Raw genomic sequence first — 17,832 nt, forward strand, 5'->3', positions numbered from 1 at the left:
AGGGGCCGGCGATGCGGGTGGGGGACGCGGGGGTCAAAAGGGAGTCCCCCTGAAAAGAGGGGGTCACAGTCCAAACGTGCCTGAAAATTCCCGGGGGAGGAGAACACGTGTTCGACCTGTAAACACGAGTGTGGCAATTGCAAACAGAGAAATCTGTCCTTGGTATTTATATATTGCAGGATGGCATTCACGTGTATATCAAATGCTTTTATATCAACGCCCTTTTCTACTCTATTATATAAAGGATTTTTCGAATGTAAAAAATTCCTGTTGATGGTTTTAAAAATACCAATATCTTGTCTATACGTAAATTAAAAAATGAAGGACTCGAAAATGAGAAAAAATTATATAGAAAGCAATTTAAAATAGAGAAAAGTGTGAGTAGGTAGAGCTACCTGTAATGACTGTGCGTTACATAATCTAAACGGATATTAAATATCATCTCTATGTATTCACTCATACCCGTGTACGTATTTTTTTAATAAGTGCAAATAGATATCTCCGTCTAAACCTATGTAATTGTAAATATGTCAAAATCTGTAGATCTGGAAGGATCCTGAAGCAATGCGGGGCTGTGGGCCCGACGTCCGCTTCCTGCGGCAGGCGAGAGAGCGAGCCCCTCTCTCCGGGTGGCGAAGGCTCCCTCTGCGCGGCGTGCGGCGGGCCGGGGGCCAACGTGCGCGGCAGGGTCCGTGCGCGTATCCTGGAGCGGGACGGCTGCCTGGCGAGCGAGCCAGCGAGGCTCCATGTCCCCGAAGCCTCGTCTCGTAGGAGCCCTGACACCCCACCGTGTTCTCCTAGGCTGAGGACGGCCGAGCGCCCCGAGTTACCGGAGAGGAAGGGAGGAGAGAAGGAGACGGGAGCGTCTGAGCTGTTAGAAGCCTCCTGGCAGCCACCGAAAGCGAGAGCCGCTGTGAGTCCCTGGCCCTCGGGGCCTCGTCCCCGGCTTGTGTGTCCTGGTGCCTCCCTGCCCCTCCGTCTCCTTTTTCCCCACGCTTTCTCTGGCCCGTTCTTTTCCCTGCCATTAGTTTCCTCTCTGTGTCTGTATGTGCTGCTCTGTCTCCTTCCTTCCTCCCTCCCTTCGCCGTCTCTCTCTCTGTGCCTTTGTCGTGCTCGGCGTTGCCGGCTTTCTTCATTCCGTACGGCACTGTTCCCGTCCTCGTTCACGTTCTGAGCCTTTGTGCTGCCCCCCGCCCCGTTTTTTTTCTCTCTTTTTATTTTCTTTTTTCCTGTCCTCCGTCTCTCCGCGGGGCTCCTCATTCCTCTCTTTCTTCCTCCAAGCCCCTGTGTTCCCCGCGGTCTCTCGCTCTGCCATCGTTTTTGCCTGTTGCCCTCTCTCTTGCTTCCCGTTGATAGGAGGAACAAAAATCTTTTAGAAAGCCCTTGGCATAAGGCAGCAAGACCAGGCCTAACGGAACAGAAACCTAACAGAGAAACACTAGCTCTGTAGGGACTGGAGGTGGGGCAAAGCGGGATGTCCTTGGCTCGCAGGCTGGGAAAACGGGACGTTCCACTAAATGGAGAAGGAGCTACTTGAGTAGCAGCACAAAATGACAGCGGGCGTGCTCAAGACATGAGGTCGAGGAGCCGACACCGGGGCAGGGGGCACCGGGCTGCAGGGGCACCGGGGACCCCTGGAGACCCTTGATGGACACTGGCATACCAGAGATGGACTGCCAGCGAAGGGTGGGGTTATGGAAAGAACTTCTGTTTAATGCACTAACTAAGCGGTAGAAGCAAATGAATATGCAATAGGTGTATGTAAAGAATACCAAGAAGCGTGAATCACACGTACGCTCAAATACAGGGGCCATCCTCTGAGCGTGCGGTGCGCTGTATTGAAATTGCCCGCCGTTTAACACTTTCAGAACAGCGTTAGAGAGTCTTTTTTGCCGACTTTTTGGTATCTCTCCGCGTCCCGTGGTTCCTCGCCGTGTCCCCGTGTCCCGCTCCCTGCCCGTGGTCGCGTTCCTCTCTGTCCCGTTGACCGTGCCGGGTTTTTTTCCTCCGTCTCCGCGCCGCTGCCGCCGCGCCGATTTGTTTCTTTCTGTGCCCTGTTCCTGGTGCTCTTCCGGCCTCTTTTCCTCTGTCCCCGCCGCTGCTTTGATCTCTGCCTTGTTTTTTCAGAGCCCTGTCCCTTTTTTCTCTTCTCGCTTTTGAAGAGAAGCTGCCAAGTTAACGTATACTGCGATGAAGTTATAGAAGGTGTACCCGTCATTAACCAGTTGACATGAGGTAAATGCTTTCTGACCGCCTGCACGATGAGGGGATATTTTTCACCTTTTAGATCCTTCTGCACGACAAGAGGGAGATGGAAGATTAAGTAACACGTTGTTTAGAAGCTGAGAGCTTAGTTTATATTTGACTAATAATTAACAGATGTATTGTCAGCGAGAAACTAAACAATTATAACTAACATCGTCAAATGAAATAAAGAACGTGGCTCAGCAGTGCTGCTGACTCTGCCGTCCCGTTTCTTTCCCCGTTTCAGGCGGTGAGCCAGCCGGAGGACCCGCTCTGTCCGGCCGCAGGGCCCGTGGAGCCGAGGACTCTCTTGGCGCACCCCGGGGATGTCTCTGGAGAGACTCCTCGTCTCGGTCGGATCGCCGCGGGGACGGACGAGGACCTCTGGTGAGAAGTCTTTCTTCTCTGAAATTTGGGACCGGTCACGTGCTCGCGAACTGTCCGTAAGTCGTGGTACGGAATTTCGGCAGGATAGCGTGGACGGGGTTGCGAGCACCTTAGAGGTATACAGTAGTTGCTGTGGAGTTGTTTGTGCGGCCAGCTTTTGGTGTTGGTTGTTCCCGTGCTCCGTTGTGGTGCAAAGCTGGCTCTGTATGTAGCTGTGAAGAGTACCGTAGTTCGGTTTAATTCTTGGATGTGCCTTGGTTCTGACTATGCACTTGAACACCGAAAACTACAGCAGGAGCTGCTGTGGCTTTAACTTGCGAGGAGTGTGAGCGTTGTGGAGCCATCTGTGTTGCAGAGTGTCCTAATTGCGGTGCTGAGTGTTAGAGAGATTTGAGCTGGGTACCGGAATTGTTTTGTTTTGGAGACGGTGGGATAAACTTGGAGTACAACTTGTGAGGGCGGTGTGTCGTGGGTAGGTTTGAGTATTATCTGTGGAGTACTGCTGTAGGTGTTAATAGTTATTTGCTCGTATTTGTTACAAGATGAGCCGTGTCGTTCCGTGTGACGCGTAATGGGAGGACGGCGTAGTAGCGGTATTCTGAAAAAGAGCCTGTTAGGGTGTATTTTAGCTCACAGGAAAGAGATTGAGGAACCACCTGGTGATAATGTGAATAGAGCAACCTTGATGAAATCTTGTGAGCAGAGGCCATTGTATAAATTGGACAAGGAAGGAAAGGCTGTGCGCAACGCGCGGTGCTGCACCCGGGCGCCCCAATGCCGTGCCGCAGCGCGCCTCAGTGCTGCCGCCCTGTGGCGAAACTCGGGTACTGCAGCGCACGGCCGGGGGCAGAGGCGCTGTTCGCCCCGCAGGGCTCGCGGCCAGGTATCTGTGTGTCAGTGCCCGTCCCCATTTGTGTAAAAACGACATCCCTCCCTCGGTGGCTCCTTAGAACGTTTAAAGATGTAAATATTGCTACCACTAACATTGTCGATCCGGCTTCTTTCCTCAGTGTAAAGCAAAGGAGCGCGGTTTGTTGTTTCCTTTTAAAGGCGGCTGTTGGAAGCCGCGCGGGCAAAGGGCGTGGGGGTCCCGGCAGGGTGGCGAGAAGGCGAGTGAGGATGCAGAGCGGGCCAATCAGATCGCTCGGGAGGGCTGGAGGGGCGGAGCGCTGATAGGCGGGGAGAATGGCAATTGATGTGCGCAGGCAGCCAATCAGATTGCCAGAGGGGCGGGCGTTGAGGCCTCAGTATTGCGCATGCCCAAATTGCGCAGTCCTCAGTCAGGTCCGACCCTGAGGCGGGCACCTGGGCGCGGAGCGCGGGAAGGAGCATCCAATAGGAGGACGGCGCGCTGGGGTGAAAAGCAGCCAATCAGAGCGCACCGACTCAATCCCGTTTGAACAGCTGCCTCCCTGGCAAGCGCGTCCGTGGTGTCTCGGGGCGGGCACCGGGAGTTAAGGGGGAAACGGGGGTCGAGGCGAGGGAGGGGAGGCTGAGGAGCGCTCATTTTGGCCTCTCCTTCCCCTTGCCCTGCCTCTCCGTCCCTTTTGCCTCTCTCTCCCTCTCTCTGTGTCACCTTGTCTTGCTCCCTGTCCCTATCTGTCTCTGACAAGCTGACCTGCTCCTTGCCCTCCTTTTGTATGGAATCACAGGCTCATTCTGCTTGGAGAAGACATGTGCAATTTTCTAATGACTTGACGGTTTAGAGAAACGGCCTGGAAGAGATCATTCCTTTGTCTTTTTTTTGTGTGTGTTTTTTGTGTGTTTTTTTTTTTTTTTTTTCCCCACGTGGAGGAAAAAAAAAAAAAAAAAAAAAAACAGAAGAGGCAAATTCAGTGCCTCTGCGGAGAAGCTGGCGACCAGTTTTAGTTAAGAACGCACACCCCGTTGGCGAACGGGTCCCGCGGCAGTTCCACGTGTTGCAGGTAAAAGAAGGAAGTTTGATCTGCCATAGAGGAACAGCCGCCTCTTTCCCTCCTTAGGGTCGAGCGTTGCCCTTGTCTTTGTTCACATGAATTTATGGGCACGCTGGAAATAGCCTTTAAGATTTATATGTAGAGTTTAATCTAAGTGGTAAGTGGCATGGGCATAGTTAATTTTTGAACACCTTGCTGCCAGTTGAAATGTAAGGGATGAAATGTGATGGGAAGTAATAAGTAAATTTGGGGTTGACTTCTAGGGTGTTTTTTTCCCCATTAGTGTAAATCAATGGCACCGTTGTCCTGTGGCTCAATCTCCGTTCTGTTCCGTGGAGTCTTCAATTTAGGATGTTCAGGTAAGAAAGTTTGTCCTTCCAAAGAATGACCAGCCATTGGTAGGACAGAGAGAGGCTTTTAAGTGCATGATCAGAATTTAAGCCAAATTCCACTTGACGTTGCTGCTGTTGGTTTTGGCTTTCACTGGTTTCCCCACAGCTCCCTAGTGTTTGGGAGCTCGGAGTGGGCATTTTTTTCCCCCAGGGAGAGGCTATGCTTAAGAATGAATTTGTTTCCTTAGAGGAGTGAGAGTCCGTTTGTGTAACACAAAGAAAAACCCCAGCCTAGTCGAGTTCTGAGTGTGTGTCTGTGAGATGGCTGCTTTACTTTGATGAGTTCACACCTGTGCAATTGCAATGCCAAAGAGCAATGCAAGATAGGAGGGTTTTTTCCGCTGTGGGGGGGGATGCATAAAACCAGAGCTAAGGTGCGGTTGCAGGCTTGGTGGTGTGGCGAGTGGGGCGCCGCTTCGGTGGGAGCTCGGGGTGAGGCCCAGCGGGTTCTGTGTCCTGTACGCGTGGCTTTCGTGCCGCGGCTCTCTGTGTGCGTTTTTGTTTTGTTGTGTTTGTTTTTTGTGTTTTTTTCTGCGGGATTCCCGCGAAACGCGGCACAACCGCTCGGCCCGGGCTGCCGCGGCGGTCTCAGTGCTGCCGTCCTGTGGGCAAAGCGCGGTGCTGCACCCGGGCGCCCCAATGCCGTGCCGCAGCGCGCCTCAGTGCTGCCGCCCTGTGGCGAAACTCGGGTACTGCAGCGCACGGCCGGGGGCAGAGGCGCTGTTCGCCCCGCAGGGCTCGCAGCCAGGTATCTGTGTGTCAGTGTCCGTCCCCGTTTGTGTAAAAACGACATCCCTGCCTCGATGGCTCCTTAGAACGTTTAAAGATGTAAATATTTCTACCACTAACATTGTCGATCCGACTTCTTTCCTCAGTGGATCCGTTTTGCAGTCGGTGACCCACGATTGCTTGGAAACAGCAGAAGCTGTTCGCTCCGGCGGAGCGGATTGAAAGGACCAGCCGCTGGAGGATGCTGAAGACTCCTGGGTCGCTGATGGAAGCAGCTTTGCATAAAGCAAGGGGTACGTGAACCTGGGCATGCAGTGACGACTGCCCAGCAGGTAATGGAAGCTAAACCTTTACCTCCAACGCCCGACAAAAATAACGCCAAGAAATGCCACTGAAAAAAACACAGTCAGGGAGGGTTTTTTTTAAATTTCCTTTAGTTCCCCCCCCTCTGCCCCGCCCTGCTGCGTTTAGTGCAGTGAATGACCCATTGGGAGATGACTGTGGATCTGGCTGTTGAAGGGTGTCTGAAGGAGAGGGAGATGTGTGTAGAGCAGGATTGGTTGTGGGGGTGAGTGTAACTGGTTTGGATGTGGGGTTGTAAATTCTTTTTGGAGGCTTCCTAGTTTCTGGTGTCACCTGTGGGGTGAAGCGTCTTTCTGTGTGCAGGTTTGAAAGGTGCGACGTACGGAGCTCCATCATTTGCCACCAGAACTCCAAATCACAGAGACAACGTTGCTGTGCAGCTGCTAAGGACAGTGTGTGTCTCAGGTAGAGTAACGTCCTTTGTGCTCTGTGTGCGTGTTCCTCCCTTGAAATGAAGGTGCGCTGCCCGGAGTTTCACGTTCCGTGTGGTACCTGCTGGGCTGAGTCTCCTCCCTACGCTCGCCCGTTTTAGCCACGTCTCTGCTCCAGCCCAGTTCGGGAGCAGAGTGGGTCATCACTGACTGCAGGGCGGTTGCACCTTCTTCAAGCTGCTAACACAGGAGGATGAATTTGGCTTTCTGCTCACATCACACATTCAGATACTGGGCAAGCTGCGTATCTCCTTCAAAAAAGAAACACTGTCAAGGGGCTGACAGAGCGTGAGTTTCACAACACAACAAACCAACTCTGCTAGGCTTACATCGTTTTGGTGGTGCATAGCATGTTTCACTTAATCCCGTCATTGCAGGACTCTTCTAGAGCCTCCATTGTCAAATCTTGCTGGTTACTCACCCAATTTCCTTTCCTAACTGTCTTCCCTTTTTCCTTAGCGTTTTGAGAAGCTTGATCCTGGGGTGTCTGGGGGTTGCCAGCTGACAAAATGACATTGCTGTGGCCTTGCTGAGAACAGGTGTCCCTGTGAGCCACCTCCCGGGAGCAGAGCTGAAGTTGAAAGGCGGCCTGAAAGCCCCGGTGAGAGTTTTCGTTAAAGAAACCGGAGATGATGGGGTTGACGCTGCTATTGAAAAAGGCCAGCCGGTGAGCAAAGGGATAGATATAAATGTGAAAGAACTGCAACTGGACATCTGAAAGGTTGACATAGTCAGAAAGCATCATCAGAGTCCACAAGGGAAGCCAGGAGAGGGTGAAAAGCAAACCCACAATAATGAGCATTTTGATTACTCTTTGTTTCTTCTTTGACGTGCTGTGCCATCGCTCCTGGCTGTGCTTTCCCACCGTGGGCATCGCAGTGTTGAAGAGAGCAATGCTTATCCTGGCGTACATGATAACAGTGAGCGACAGGGGAGCCAGATAGATGTTCGCAAAGAGAACTGTTGTGTAGATCTTTCTCATTCCTGGGTCAGGCCAGTCCTCTCGGCACCAGTATACGGGGCGGGTTTCGTTGCCGTAGCCGAGGATCACCCTGAAATGTTTCTCTTCTTGTACGTGCAGCATGACGGCAGAAGGACACGTGATTGCGATGGCCAGAATCCAAGTGACGGCTATGATGATGACTGCAGTTGAAACTGTCAGCTTCTGCTCGAACGGATGAACGATGCAGCGAAACCTGCAGCAAAGATATCCGGCGACATACGTAGAGAAGCTGATTAAGGAACGCTCACTCAAACAGGCAAGCATACGTTCACTTCTTCAATTGCATGCTTTTGAAACAGATTAAACATGATACTCCAGTTGTTGGAAGCTGTGCTGTTGCTGGAAAAGTTACCATCGTGCGTTGCAAAGGGCCTCAGAAGGGAAACACTGATCAGGAAACTGGAAATAAGTTAGCAGATGCCAGTGTGAAACCAGCCACCGAAAGGACAAAGACCGATACAAAAGCCACACCTCTGATCCCAGGTGGCTGTCTCCTCCAGCCAACATCAGGAAACCGCAACAAAGAGGATAAGAAATTAATAGGAGATTTATAGCCGAATTAGAATTAGGGTCCAAAGAAGCTGTCACTGGTGACGGGAGAGCAGTGGTACCTCGCAGCGCAAGGAGCTGATGCGCTCTATTAAGATTAGGTGAAAAGGTAAGAGTGAATTTATAAACTGTTTGCGAAGGAGTGACCCAGCAATGTGAAATGTGTCTAGAAAACCATCATCTTAATACTGTATACAGGGTATAAATAAGAACAATTGGACGAGGGAAACGTCCCAGGACAACACTGGCAAATAGGGTTCTCCAAGCTGCCTAGAAAAGAGGGGTATGGCTATTGGGTGGCACTCACAGCAGCTCCCTTCTCAGGTTGGCCAGGAGCATTGCCGTGCCGGGGGGCGGCTGCCGGCCTGTGGGCCGGGGGCTGCGGCTGTTTGGGGCGCTGCCCCCGCTTTGTTTTCCTAGGGGAGCCCCCCCCCGCTTTTTGGGGGTTGTGGTACGTGCACGTGTAAATGACACAATGAGAGTAAATGACACAATGAGCTGCCTGTCGGGGCCGTTTCCCTCGTGTCGCGTGACGGTGTCGCTTGTGGCGCCCCAGCGTGAGCAGGGGCCGGCGATGCGGGTGGGGGATGCGGGGGTCAAAAGGGAGTCCCCCTGAAAAGAGGGGGTCACAGTCCAAACGTGCCTGAAAATTCCCGGGGGAGGAGAACACGTGTTCGACCTGTAAACACGAGTGTGGCAATTGCAAACAGAGAAATCTGTCCTTGGTATTTATATATTGCAGGATGGCATTCACGTGTATATCAAATGCTTTTATATCAACGCCCTTTTCTACTCTATTATATAAAGGATTTTTAGAATGTAAAAAATTCCTGTTGATGGTTTTAAAAATACCAATATCTTGTCTATACGTAAATTAAAAAATGAAGGACTCGAAAATGAGAAAAAAATTATATAGAAAGCAATTTAAAATAGAGAAAAGTGTGAGTGGGTAGAGCTACCTGTAATGACTGTGCGTTACATAATGTAAACGGATATTAAATATCATCTCTATGTATTCACTCATACCCGTGTACGTATTTTTTTAATAAGTGCAAATAGATATCTCCGTCTAAACCTGTGTAATTGTAAATATGTCAAAATCTGTAGATCTGGAAGGATCCTGAAGCAATGCGGGGCTGTGGGCCCGACGTCCGCTTCCTGCGGCAGGCGAGAGAGCGAGCCCCTCTCTCCGGGTGGCGAAGGCTCCCTCTGCGCGGCGTGCGGCGGGCCGGGGGCCAACGTGCGCGGCAGGGTCCGTGCGCGTATCCTGGAGCGGGACGGCTGCCTGGCGAGCGAGCCAGCGAGGCTCCATGTCCCCGAAGCCTCGTCTCGTAGGAGCCCTGACACCCCACCGTGTTCTCCTAGGCTGAGGACGGCCGAGCGCCCCGAGTTACCGGAGAGGAAGGGAGGAGAGAAGGAGACGGGAGCGTCTGAGCTGTTAGAAGCCTCCTGGCAGCCACCGAAAGCGAGAGCCGCTGTGAGTCCCCGGCCCTCGGGGCCTCGTCCCCGGCTTGTGTGTCCTGGTGCCTCCCTGCCCCTCCGTCTCCTTTTTCCCCATGCTTTCTCTGGCCCGTTCTTTTCCCTGCCATTAGTTTCCTCTCTGTGTCTGTATGTGCTGCTCTGTCTCTTTCCTTCCTCCCTCCCTTCGCCGTCTCTCTCTCTGTGCCTTTGTCGTGCTCGGCGTTGCCGGCTTTCTTCATTCCGTACGGCACTGTTCCCGTCCTCGTTCACGTTCTGAGCCTTTGTGCTGCCCCCCGCCCCGTTTTTTTTCTCTCTTTTTATTTTCTTTTTTCCTGTCCTCCGTCTCTCCGCGGGGCTCCTCATTCCTCTCTTTCTTCCTCCAAGCCCCTGTGTTCCCCGCGGTCTCTCGCTCTGCCATCGTTTTTGCCTGTTGCCCTCTCTCTTGCTTCCCGTTGATAGGAGGAACAAAAATCTTTTAGAAAGCCCTTGGCATAAGGCAGCAAGACCAGGCCTAACGGAACAGAAACCTAACAGAGAAACACTAGCTCTGTAGGGACTGGAGGTGGGGCAAAGCGGGATGTCCTTGGCTCGCAGGCTGGGAAAACGGGACGTTCCACTAAATGGAGAAGGAGCTACTTGAGTAGCAGCACAAAATGACAGCGGGCGTGCTCAAGACATGAGGTCGAGGAGCCGACACCGGGGCAGGGGGCACCGGGCTGCAGGGGCACCGGGGACCCCTGGAGACCCTTGATGGACACTGGCATACCAGAGATGGACTGCCAGCGAAGGGTGGGGTTATGGAAAGAACTTCTGTTTAATGCACTAACTAAGCGGTAGAAGCAAATGAATATGCAATAGGTGTATGTAGAGAATACCAAGAAGCGTGAATCACACGTACGCTCAAATACAGGGGCCATCCTCTGAGCGTGCGGTGCGCTGTATTGAAATTGCCCGCCGTTTAACACTTTCAGAACAGCGTTAGAGAGTCTTTTTTGCCGACTTTTTGGTATCTCTCCGCGTCCCGTGGTTCCTCGCCGTGTCCCCGTGTCCCGCTCCCTGCCCGTGGTCGCGTTCCTCTCTGTCCCGTTGACCGTGCCGGGTTTTTTTCCTCCGTCTCCGCGCCGCTGCCGCCGCGCCGATTTGTTTCTTTCTGTGCCCTGTTCCTGGTGCTCTTCCGGCCTCTTTTCCTCTGTCCCCGCCGCTGCTTTGATCTCTGCCTTGTTTTTTCAGAGCCCTGTCCCTTTTTTCTCTTCTCGCTTTTGAAGAGAAGCTGCCAAGTTAACGTATACTGCGATGAAGTTATAGAAGGTGTACCCGTCATTAACCAGTTGACATGAGGTAAATGCTTTCTGACCGCCTGCACGATGAGGGGATATTTTTCACCTTTTAGATCCTTCTGCACGACAAGAGGGAGATGGAAGATTAAGTAACACGTTGTTTAGAAGCTGAGAGCTTAGTTTATATTTGACTAATAATTAACAGATGTATTGTCAGCGAGAAACTAAACAATTATAACTAACATCGTCAAATGAAATAAAGAACGTGGCTCAGCAGTGCTGCTGACTCTGCCGTCCCGTTTCTTTCCCCGTTTCAGGCGGTGAGCCAGCCGGAGGACCCGCTCTGTCCGGCCGCAGGGCCCGCGGAGCCGAGGACTCTCTTGGCGCACCCCGGGGATGTCTCTGGAGAGACTCCTCGTCTCGGTCGGATCGCCGCGGGGACGGACGAGGACCTCTGGTGAGAAGTCTTTCTTCTCTGAAATTTGGGACCGGTCACATGCTCGCGAACTGTCCGTAAGTTGTGGTACGGAATTTCGGCAGGATAGCGTGGACGGGGTTGCGAGCACCTTAGAGGTATACAGTAGTTGCTGTGGAGTTGTTTGTGCGGCCAGCTTTTGGTGTTGGTTGTTCCCGTGCTCCGTTGTGGTGCAAAGCTGGCTCTGTATGTAGCTGTGAAGAGTACCGTAGTTCGGTTTAATTCTTGGATGTGCCTTGGTTCTGACTATGCACTTGAACACCGAAAACTACAGCAGGAGCTGCTGTGGCTTTAACTTGCGAGGAGTGTGAGCGTTGTGGAGCCATCTGTGTTGCAGAGTGTCCTAATTGCGGTGCTGAGTGTTAGAGAGATTTGAGCTGGGTACCGGAATTGTTTTGTTTTGGAGACGGTGGGATAAACTTGGAGTACAACTTGTGAGGGCGGTGTGTCGTGGGTAGGTTTGAGTATTATCTGTGGAGTACTGCTCTGGGTGTTAGTAGTTATTTGCTCATATTTGTTACAAGATGACCCGTGTCGTTCCGTGTGACGCGTAATGGGAGGACGGCGTAGTAGCGGTATTCTGAAAAAGAGCCCGTTAGGGTGTATTTTAGCTCGCAGGAAAGAGATTGAGGAACCACCTGGTGATAATGTGAATAGAGCAATCTTGTGAGCAGAGGCCATTGTATAAATTGGACAAGGAAGGAAAGCCTGTGCGCAAAGCGCGGTGCTGCACCCAGGCGCCCCAATGCCGTGCCGCAATTGTAATGCCAAAGAGCAATGCAAGATAGGAGGGTTTTTTCCGCTGTGAGGGGGGATGCATAAAACCAGAGCTAAGGTGCGGTTGCAGGCTTGGTGGTGTGGCGAGTGGGGCGCTGCTTCGGTGGGAGCTCGGGGTGAGGCCCAGCGGGTTCTGTGTCCTGTACGCGTGGCTTTCGTGCCGCGGCTCTCTGTGTGCGTTTTTGTTTTGTTGTGTTTGTTTTTTGTTTATTTTTCTGCGGGATTCCCGCGAAACGCGGCACAACCGCTCGGCCCGGGCTGCCGCGGCGGTCTCAGTGCTGCCGTCCTGTGGGCAAAGCGCGGTGCTGCACCCGGGCGCCCCAATGCCGTGCCGCAGCGCGCCTCAGTGCTGCCGCCCTGTGGCGAAACTCGGGTACTGCAGCGCACGGCCGGGGGCAGAGGCGCTGTTCGCCCCGCAGGGCTCGCAGCCAGGTATCTGTGTGTCAGTGCCCGTCCCCATTTGTGTAAAAACGACATCCCTCCCTCGGTGGCTCCTTAGAACGTTTAAAGATGTAAATATTTCTACCACTAACATTGTCGATCCGACTTCTTTCCTCAGTGGATCCGTTTTGCAGTCGGTGGCCCACGATTGCTTGGAAACAGCAGAAGCTGTTCGCTCCGGTGGAGCGGATTGAAAGGACCAGCCGCTGGAGGATGCTGAAGACTCCTGGGTCGCTGATGGAAGCAGCTTTGCATAAAGCAAGGGGTACGTGAACCTGGGCATGCAGTGACGACTGCCCAGCAGGTAATGGAAGCTAAACCTTTACCTCCAACACCCGACAAAAATAACGCCAAGAAATGCCACTGAAAAAAACACAGTCAGGGAGGGGTTTTTTTAAATTTCCTTTAGTTCCCCCCCCTCTCCCCCGCCCTGCTGCGTTTAGTGCAGTGAATGACCCATTGGGAGATGACTGTGGATCTGGCTGTTGAAGGGTGTCTGAAGGAGAAGGAGATGTGTGTAGAGCAGGATTGGTTGTGGGGGTGAGTGTAACTGGTTTGGATGTGGGGTTGTAAATTCTTTTTGGAGGCTTCCTAGTTTCTGGTGTCACCTGTGGGGTGAAGCGTCTTTCTGTGTGCAGGTTTGAAAGGTGCGACGTACAGAGCTCCATCATTTGCCACCAGAACTCCAAATCACAGAGACAACGTTGCTGTGCAGCTGCTAAGGACAGTGTGTGTCTCAGGTAGAGTAACGTCCTTTGTGCTCTGTGTGCGTGTTCCTCCCTTGAAATGAAGGTGCGCTGCCCGGAGTTTCACGTTCCGTGTGGTACCTGCTGGGCTGAGTCTCCTCCCCACGCTCGCGGTCGGTTCCCTCGCGCTGCCGCAGCCTCGGCAGCACCGTGGGGCTCGTCGGACGCGTTGTTGGCGGAGCCGGCACCGACAAACTCTGGACACGTCGAGGCGCCACGGTGGGTTTTCCTGGAAATTCCAAGGTCCTTGTGTTTTATTATTTTAACTACTTACTTACTGTAAGACATTTAGAATTAAAACTTAAGTAAGAGTAACCAGAAGAGTCTTTGGGAGTAAATAATGCCTATAATCTACTCTAGCTGTTACTCAAAGTTCTGCAGACAGTAATTATCCCAAATTTATATAGTAAAAGAGTGAATATAAATACTGGAGCACTATTTGGAAGTAATACCTGTAGAGAAAAAATCTCTAGTTTATATCTATAATAATAAATAATGTGTGCTAGTTAATTCGCCTGGTAGTAATGTAAGGATTAAAATGTTGAAGTGTAAATGAAATTATTTAGGCGTGATCAATAACTAAATTTAATTTCAGCTATTACTTGGTGAACTAGGGAGCAATTATTCCCAATCTGTATCATAGTTTAAAAAACACATTGTTTGGAATTCCTTTTAAATGATTAAGGCAGAAAACTAAATTGGAGTCATTAGTAGCTACATTTGAACAACCGTTATGAAATAAACTGCAGACACGAATGACTGCATAGGAAACTATGTAAGGAAGCTTTAGATTTTAAACAGTATTGGAAAGTAATCGGGAGTGTTTAGTATTTATATTACAACAGAGCCATGAGATTGGAGGCAACAACGCTCAGAACCGGACAGAGTCAAAACGTTACACTTTTTTTTCCAAAGAGAGGTAAAAAGGAACCACCAGATAGTGGCTGTTTATAAATGGAGGCATTAAAAAGTTCCCAGGCAGTAATGATTCCCAACAGAACATTAAAAGATGTTTAGATGTAAAATAAAATTAGAAAACAGTGTTATGATTGTCTAAATTTATCTACAGCTTTTTTGGGGTTGTGTGAGAACATGATCGGTATTAGTTACCTTTGAGTTACAGTAAAAAGACAGCAATGTCCATCTGATTACCAGCAGTTAATTTTAATGTTTCAGTGTGTTGTCCAGTCTGGCTTCTCCCTCCAGGGGCGTGGTCTGAGAAAACCACACCCCACCTCCACCCCTTCCAAGCTCCCCCCCACCAGTCTGTGCCCTGCCCGAGGGGTGTGTCCCTTACAGACCCCTCCCCTTTTGTCGTGCCCACCCCCAGCAGGACCGTGCACCGAAGTCCCGCCCCCAGGTCCATCCCCACCGTCATCCCTACTAAACCACACCCCCTCAGAGCACGTGCTATACAGAGCCCACCCATACCTCGGCTCCACCTCTCCTTTCCTAAGCCACGCCCCCATCGTGCGTGTCCCATGGTAACCCCGCCCCAAGAGGCTCCTCCTACGGGGGCGTGACACACGGAGGCTGCACCCCCTGCTCCCTTTTCCCAGGCGGCCTCCCCGTGGGCGTGTCCTCCCAGTTCCCGCCCCTCAGCATTGACCCCACCCCCGTAGGTGGGGCCACTGTCAGCTGCACCCCCCACCCTGCCCGCAATACGTGACCCCTAAGTAACCCCACAGCAACCCTATGGCTGCCCCACAGGTACCGCTATAGCAGCCCTGTACCTGCCCCCTAAGAGCCCCAGACGTGCCTCTCACGAGCCCTCACAGCAGCCACTTAAGTGCCCACAGGTACGGCCACAGCCGCCCCATCCCGCCCCACGGCCGCCGCTGCGGGACCCCCGGAGCCCCCGGTTCCGCGCCCGCCCCGCAGCGCGTGGTCTCGCGCCCCCGGTGCCCGTGAAGCCACGTCCTGGCCGCGGCCGGAGGAGCCGCCGCTTTTCCGCCCCCCACATCCCCCGATCCCCCGATCGCTGCTGCTGCTGCCTGAGGAGCCGCCGCTTTTCCGCCCCCCACATCCCCCGATCGCTGCTGCCGCTGCCTGAGGAGCCGCCGCTTTTCCGCCCCCCACATCCCCCGATCGTTGCTGCTGCCCAAGGAGCAGCCGCTTTTTTTGCCCAGCCCCGACTCCCCCCCTTCCTCCTCAGTCGCTGCCGTCATGACGCCCCTTCTTCCGCCATCTTGTTTCCCCTTTCTCGGCACATTCGCTATTTTATACTGAGGGAGGGAGAAGGCGCTCGGTGATTGGCTAATGGTGTCAGCCGCGGAAGTCGCCCATTGGCTCATCCCCACGCGGGGTTCTCCCAGGAGGTGGGAGAAAGGCACTGACTGGTCACCGTATAGCTGAGGAGAGGAAGGCACTGATTGGTCACTTCCTTCCCGCCGAAGTTCGCACTCCCAGTGCCAGGCGCTGATTCGCTAGTGCACCTGAGGTACAAAAGGCGCTGATTGGTCGCCGTTTTCCCGCCGACGTTCGCCCACAGCAGCGAAGCGCTGATTGGGCAGCGCGGCTGAGGCGGGCGGTTCGCCCATTGGCCGGAGGGCTGGTGGGGGGCAGAACCGGGCGGGACAACGAGGCGATAAATAGGGCGACGCAGGGCGCTCGCAGGACCACAAAGGTGGATGCGTCAGCCGTTACGCGAGCCGCTCAGCGCTGACGAGCCGGCTGAGCACCACCCCCCACCACCACCCCCCCCCCCCCCGTCTTCACCGTGGGACCCCGGGAGCGGCGGGAACGGCGGCCGGAATCAGTGAGCGGGGCGGGCTGGGGCGGTCGTTACCGTGCGGTGTTAACCGGGGCTCGGCGGGTTCATGAGGGATCGCGGGCTGGGCTGTGCTGGGGGTTCTAAAGCCGCGGGTTTGTGACGGGGGGCGGGGATTAAGGCTCCCGCAGCCGCTTTAGCGGTTTAAATCGTGTTTAAAGCGGGAGGAGCCGGTCCGGGGATTTTCTCAGCAATCGGGGCTGGTTTGGGTCGAATTCGGCTTTTAAAAGGTTTTTTTAAGTATTTTTTTGGTTTTTTTGGGCGCCGATTTGTGCCAAAAGGCGCCTTTAAAATCCGTTTATTGACGGTGTGTCAGGAGAATTAAAGTTTAAACCTCGGGGGATCTGGGGCTTTTCCCTGGGATTTTGAGTCCAAATCAGGGTTTTTTTAGAGCCCGTATTTATTGAAATTATTATGTTTAGAGGTTTTATTTGGAACATCTCGGGCGGGTTGAGGCTCCTAGAATGTAATTGTTGATTTATTAATGTCACATCGCTGTGTTTGACTTCCGAGGGCACTGAGCGCGTTCAGTGCGGATCCGGGGGGGGGAGGAGCCGTTTTGGGGCCGTTTGGGTCTAAATCGGCTTTTAAAAAGTTTATGTAACGCGGTTAAAGTTTGAGGAGCCGATTTGCGACTTCAAAGGTTTTTGAATCTACTTATTGATAAGAATTTATACAGTGGATTAATATTTAAAGACCGGGGGGCGATCTGGGGAGTCCAAATGCGGCTTTTTCCTTTAACCACTTGTTAATTTAAACTATTACATTGAAACGGGGCTTTCTGAGATTTTGAGTTCGTTTTTTTTTTTTTTGAGCATTTTGGGCGGTTCTGAGGCTCCTAAAGCCGCTTAATTGTTTAAATTATTAATTGTGGAAACAATTTAAATAGTTTTTGAGATAAGTGTGTGAATTTTTGTATTTAAAGTCGGGAGGGGCATTTCGTTGCTTTTTGAGGGGTTTTGGGGCTGAATTCACTTTACTGAACGTGTCCGGAGCTGGAGGTCCCAGATCTGGTGCTGATTTGGACCCCAAAAAAAGCTTTTAAAATCTATTTATGGATAATTTACTGAATTAATATTTAAGCGGGAACAAATTCGGCTTTTTTAACCCACCGCCGTTTTGTCTCCCCCTCCCGTTCTCCCCTCACGCTGAGGGGGCCGAGGAGGCGCTCGCTGATTGGCCGGTGCCGTCTGGCGGGAAAGCCTCCACTGACTGCGCCCCGCGCGGCTGTCTCCGAGGTGAGAAAGGTGCTGATTGGTCGCTGCCTCTGAGGAGAGGAAGGTGCTGATTGGTCGCCGCCTCCCTAAACCCACTTAATTGTTTACATTGTATTTTAAAATTTATTTTTATTTTTAATTTAATTCAATTTACATTTAAATTCTTTAATTTAATTTAATATATTTCAATTTAATTTATTTATTAAATAATATATTAACATTAAATATATAAAATCAATATAGTAATATACTAATATAAATGATATTATTTGATGAATAGTAGAAATATATATAATATATAATCTGATATAATGAACTAATCAACTAATATTCATTGATATTAATGTAATTAATATTTAATATATAATGACATATATAACATAATGTATTAATAATTATATTCATTATATAATATTAATATCTATATTAATATATATAATTACTATGTAATGTATCTAATCTATTTTTACATATATATCTTATTATATAAAGCTGTGAGGGACCATATTTGGGTGGGTCTTTGAGATTTTTAAGGCTGTTTGGTCTCAAATTCAATTTACTTGATTTTGGGGCTGTTTTTAGGATTATTTGTTGTCAAGGAAGCTTTTAAGATCCATTTTTTGGCAAATAATTTGCCCACTAAGTTAAGATTGA

The 17,832-nt window shown here is 51.4% G+C and overlaps 1 long non-coding RNA gene across 5 annotated transcripts; it reads left to right on the top strand.

Annotated features, from left to right (window-relative positions):
* Positions 1-605: 605 nt before the first annotated feature.
* On the top strand, positions 606-11,203 carry LOC139827790 (uncharacterized). Of its 5 annotated transcripts, XR_011738741.1 has the most exons (12): positions 606-688; positions 802-913; positions 2,128-2,235; positions 2,492-2,631; positions 4,831-4,906; positions 5,815-5,961; positions 6,335-6,436; positions 6,922-7,129; positions 7,544-7,721; positions 9,380-9,491; positions 10,706-10,813; positions 11,070-11,203. It is a non-coding gene; the product is annotated as an uncharacterized lncRNA (long non-coding RNA). The 5 variants fall into 5 exon arrangements; XR_011738740.1 differs by having other exon boundaries at positions 6,922-7,721; XR_011738742.1 differs by having other exon boundaries at positions 6,922-7,721; positions 10,741-10,813.
* Positions 11,204-17,832: the final 6,629 nt, after the last annotated feature.

Source organism: Patagioenas fasciata, chromosome 3, assembly GCF_037038585.1.
Source record: "Patagioenas fasciata isolate bPatFas1 chromosome 3, bPatFas1.hap1, whole genome shotgun sequence".
NCBI classification, from domain to species: Eukaryota; Metazoa; Chordata; class Aves; order Columbiformes; family Columbidae; genus Patagioenas; species Patagioenas fasciata.